The sequence below is a fragment of the Pteropus alecto genome, unplaced genomic scaffold (genome assembly GCF_000325575.1).
Source record: "Pteropus alecto unplaced genomic scaffold, ASM32557v1 scaffold76, whole genome shotgun sequence".
NCBI classification, from domain to species: domain Eukaryota; kingdom Metazoa; phylum Chordata; class Mammalia; order Chiroptera; family Pteropodidae; genus Pteropus; species Pteropus alecto.
The window spans coordinates 31,653,624-31,658,692 of record NW_006443138.1 but is presented as its reverse complement, the minus strand read 5'-3'; the positions used below and the strand labels follow the sequence as shown (position 1 = coordinate 31,658,692).

General features: G+C 46.1%; 1 protein-coding gene across 1 annotated transcript in view; it reads left to right on the top strand.

The window, feature by feature from the left end:
- The first annotated feature begins 827 nt into the window (after positions 1-827).
- The window catches only part of MICAL3 (microtubule associated monooxygenase, calponin and LIM domain containing 3), a 188,923-nt gene continuing 184,681 nt past the window's right edge, over positions 828-5,069 (top strand). Inside the window, exon 1 of the mRNA XM_025041083.1 lies at positions 828-1,041. The gene's annotated coding sequence lies outside the window, so the exon portion shown is untranslated. The remainder of the gene's footprint in view (positions 1,042-5,069) is intronic.

Sequence of the window (5,069 nt, the reverse complement as noted above, 5' to 3'; positions counted from 1 at the left end):
AAGAATAAGAATGCTCTGTTTTAAGAGAAGAGGACCCAGAATGAATATTTAAATTGTCTTTGCAAAAGGTGTGGTTGATACTGTCCGTGTAAAGGATATGGTGTCAGAAAGTCTATTTTCAACCAAAGCTCTTTAGGATGGTGGAGCATGCCCCAAATTGAAGAATATATGTAAATACTGATAATCCCACGCAAAGGATCATAGAATCACACAGATCATTGTTCAATATCCTCGTTGTGTTAGATGAAGAAACTGAGGCTGAGAGATGGAGTAATCTACCCAGAGTCACACACATATATCTGGTTCAGTTCTTTCCATATTTTCTTTTAGGTCTCTAAGCCAAAAATCTGAGGATCCCTAATCTCTTTCTTTCCCGTCTGGATAGGAGGATCAGGAAGCAAATTCTAGTTTTGTTGTGTGGCGGCTACTGAGAGCAACAAATGAGTCCCCTTTAAGCGCATCCTCTCTTCTCCCCTTCTGGCAGGCTTTGATATGCCCACCGTGTTTTTCTATTGGCTATTTTGTGTGGCTTCTCGTCCCCGTCCAAGATTTCCAACCAATCAACTCCTCCCTCTCTTGCCCGGGCCGGGCTTTGAGGAATGTACCATGTGGACCGTGAGGGGAGGTAGAGAGGGAGAAGGGAGTGGCAACAGATCATTTATTTACCTTTTGCCTATAACCATGGGATTTTGGCCTGATAAGAGCCTATAGGTAGCAAAAGTGTCCCTGAGGTTGGGAGCCACGTGGCAGTTCTAAAGGCGCCCTTAGATCTGTCTCCCCTGAGGCTGGGGTCTTGTGGTCGGACCTCTAGGGCCGCAGCCCCCGCCCTCCCATGTGCCCGCCCAGCCGGTGGCGGCGGCGCTGCTGCCTCAGCTGCCCGCTTCTGTTATCCGCGCCGGACGCTCCGGCGGGCACGCTGAGGCTGCGGGGCTGCGGGGAGCGCGGGGCTGCGGGGAGCGCGGGGCTACGGGCCCGGAGTGGGGCTTTCTTTGGCCAGTCAGGAGACGCCGGCACCGAGGGACACATCAGCATGAGGCAAAGGTGAGGACCAGGCTTCGGGACGTGGACCGGCCCCAACCGTCTCGCGGGGCCGCGTCCTACCGTGCTCCCAGCTCAGGGTTTCCGCGGACGCGGGTGGGTGGCTTGGAGCCTTTGACCGCCGTCACCCGACGTGTGGCTGAAGCCCTCCCGCCCCGGTCGTCCGAGGGGGCGAGACTTGCCGTGGGGCTGGCGCCTCCTTCTGGCGGCCCTTCCAGGCTGTTCCTCAGCGGGGCCTGGCCCTCCCTGCCCCTGTCCTTGACCTCCAAGTGTTGGATGCTAGATGCATTGCGGCCGCGCGGGTCCCGGAGTTCTAGGGGAGGCTTCAGCACCTTATGAGAGTGGGAGGGAGGGTGGCTCGGACTGTATGTTCTGGGGGGCATTGGGGCGGGGTCCTGAGGTTTAGGGGTGGGTGGGGTGCGTCCTGCCAGCCGCCGGCCCATAGGCCTTCCCCTTGAGCTGGGGACGGGCACCTCAGTCGCCTGTGGTTGGGCGGATCTCGGCCTCCAGGGAGTAGATCCTGTCCCGAGAGCCTTGGTCTGGAGCCTGGCGTGGGCTGAGTGGGTTGTTGCGGTCTCTGTGGCAGGTGGCCAGAGAAGAATCCTCAAGTACTTTTACCTTTTATTTTCTTACAATAGTGGTGGACTGGGCGGGATGCGTCACTTATCTATGAACCACCCCACCCCCTTTCCCTAGCTGCCTTACAAGGTGATAGCGCTGTTGGTGTTCTGCGTGGCACACTGAAATTTCTACTTTAGAAATCACCTGAAGGAGCTTTGTACACAGATCAGAGGCTCCCAGCAGTAGTGATAGCCTTAGCTTTAAACGTTCTGGCTTGGTAAGCTATTCATCACAATCGTTTGTTGGGCCCCTCTAGCAAGACCACATCCCATTAAGGGGCATGGACTAGCCCTATATCTTGGCTGATTTTTCTCCAGAGTCATTATTCAGGGAAAGCGTTTTCACGAATATAAACCACATTTATGTTCTTTTAATGTGGGTGTTTAATGCAGTCGTTAATTATGGTTTACATGAAGTGGGTTAATGCAGAGGAATGGAGGTGAATTGTGTATTCTCCCCTCCCCCCCCCCAAAAGCTTATCACTCTTTTCTTTTTTTTAATGGGATGTGGATGGAGAGAATGGTATTTAAACATTAGAACACCAGTGTCTATTTGGGCCCATCTGACAGTTTGTTGCATAGACATTAATTTAGGATGATTATTTGTACCCCAAGGGTGAGAATGAGTTGGGTTTTATAGTGAGAAAGACATCTTACTTCGAAGTGGTACTGCCAGCAAGAAAGCTTTGCCCTCTTATTGCCTGGCCACACAGATGCCAATTCATTGTTGTGGTTGCCTTCTTCTGTGAGCACACCTGTAAAGGACCTTTAAGAGGATATTATTAATTCCATATTTGATTGTCAAATGTACTGGAGTCAGAAATCTGGCTCAGGATGTTTTAGCCTCACATTGAGTTCTTCTTGTGCTCCGAGTTTTAAAAGTTTTTTAACTCTTTGATAATATATTGAATAGCATGAGTTAATTATAGAATTATAGGGAAAACATGGTTTGGGTGTTCCTCTTGCAAAGAATCTTTAGGAGCTTGAACCTGGTTCCTAGCCAAGACTCTTTTCTGTGTTCACAGCACTAACCTTTGAAATGTCTAGGACTTGATTACCAGATTGTGATTTTTTTTCTCCCACCTAGGATGGTTCCCATTCAGTGAGAGCTATTTCATTGTGTTTCTGGGTGTGAGAGAGAAAATGGGCTTTGGAGTAATGTACGTAAAGTAATTAATGCAGTTCCTGGCATATAGCAGATGTTTAATAAACGTTAAGTAGATTATTTTTCTTTCCTTTATGGTTTTGGGAGACCCGTGGATGATGAAATTGGATGCAGTTTTGTTTGCATGCTCCCTTAAGTTAGGAAGATTAGCACCAGCCCCTGCCGCCCTCCGTTTTCTTCCCACTCCAGCCTCTAGCTCTCACACCAAAATTTTTATGATACGTTAAAAATGAAACTCAAACCTCTGAACTTAGAAGTAAAATCAAACAAGGAAGAATTGAGCTTTTCTCCCTGTCTCATGTGTTACATTTTCTCAGAAAGGATGTTAAGCACTTTAGAAGAAGTCTTACACCATTCTGTACAGCAGAGTAAATGATCAGAATTGACCCTTTCTTGGGTCTTTTGAGTAGTCCTGTGGGTGAGGATTTTGGTTGTTGTTGCTTTGACATGTCTGAGTAGAACCATAGACCTTTCTCAATTTCTCCTGGCATTGGCATCTGAGAGGAGGCCTGGGATAGGTAAGGCCTGACCAGCAGGCAGGGGTAGAATCTTAGGTTTGAAGGGTTCTGCCTCTGACCTGGGCTTTGTGAAGAGCAGCTGTTTACCTGATCCCACTTGTAGCAGGCTACATGTGAACAGATTAAAAGGCTATCAAACCTAATGCTCTTGAAAGTGTAAGAAACATTACTGGTTTATCTATGTCCCACATTATTGGGTGTGACATTTTAATAATAATCATGTTCTGGATTTACTTACACTTGTCTTTAGAAGAACTGAAAGCTTTTTCATCCCCTTATCTCATCGATTCTTACTTGTGTGAGATCATCAAAATTTATTCCAGTATATTATTTTCATTTTGTAGATGAAGACATAATTTGCTCTAAGTTGCAAGTGAGTTCGTGTCTGAACTGGACTTGAATTGGATTTTCCTTCTTATATTACATTTCTTTTGTAGAGGAAAAAAAACACAACCTTTTTTTTTTTTTTTGAGAAACCTGAAGGATTTAAAGATACCAGACCATTGTGCTTTTCCAATGACCAGGGAGCTAAGAATAGTTAACATTTATTGGGTGTTTATGTGTTGGAGCCAGAGTGCTAGGTTTATGTACCTTGCCTCACTTAATCCTTCACAACCATATACAAAATAGGACTCCTTATTATTCCCAATTTTACAGATGATAAAATAGGGTTTGGTGAGGACCCAGATCAAGGGAGTGACAGAAAGCTGGGCTGGCACTCAAACCTGGGCTGTCTGATTCTGAAGCGTGTGCTCCTAACCCCCATGATTCATTGGTGACTGAGGACCAGACAGAGTCCTTGACACTGCTGTGCTGCCTCCCTGGTGTGAGGGACTGTGGTTGTGCTGGGCTTTATTTTTCACTGAAGCAGAGTTTTGACACCCTAGACTTTCCTTGAGCCAGAAGCATTCTTCTAGTCAGGTGGAGGGTCATTACTTTAGAAAAAATAATCAGAGCTGAAAAAGCATCTATATTTGGAGAGTGTGAAGTACTTAATAAGACTAGAAAGGGATAATAGGGGCAGAAAGAATCAAGGTGGTTTGTAGATGGAGGAAATTTGTAATATTCTAACTCAAGGGACATATTTAGTACCCAGGCTTTTTAACTTAAGCTGTGGGTTGAAATTGTAAACCTGTAGACACAGCACTTGTGCTAAAATCTGTGTAGTAAGTAAGGTTTTCAGTTTCTACTTTAGGTGGCAGGGTTGAAAATCTGATTTCTTTTTGGTCTTTAGTGCACACAAAATTGTGGGAATGGCAGGGATATAGTTTGGAAACTTACCTAAACTCTTTGTGGATGTCCCCTTTCCTCCAGGAGCCTTCCCCCTCCTCCCATCACCTTTGGTTCCAGTTTTTAGAATTCAGCTTAGACCCTGTGCAGTTGGGTGGGATGGTGGAGGGTGTCAGGTGCTGAGTTACTTGGTATACACCATTGAACAGAACAGCACCCTTGCCCTGTGCAGCTCAGCTGTACATGACTTGCTTTTTTCTTGGTGTGGGCTTTAGATGTCTTTAGGTATAAAGCTTATAGTCATCATTATCAAGAAACTGGGAAGGGAAGACAGGGAAACTATTGCTCCAGGCTCTGCAATTCATTGACTTTTGTCATTGGCAAGTCAGAGTTTCACAGAGGAAAGGAAAGTTTCCACAACTCAAAAAAGAAAAGTGATGATAATCACATTAAAGAATGGCGAAAAAGTAAGACTGTTGTTTTGTACCTTGGTGAAAG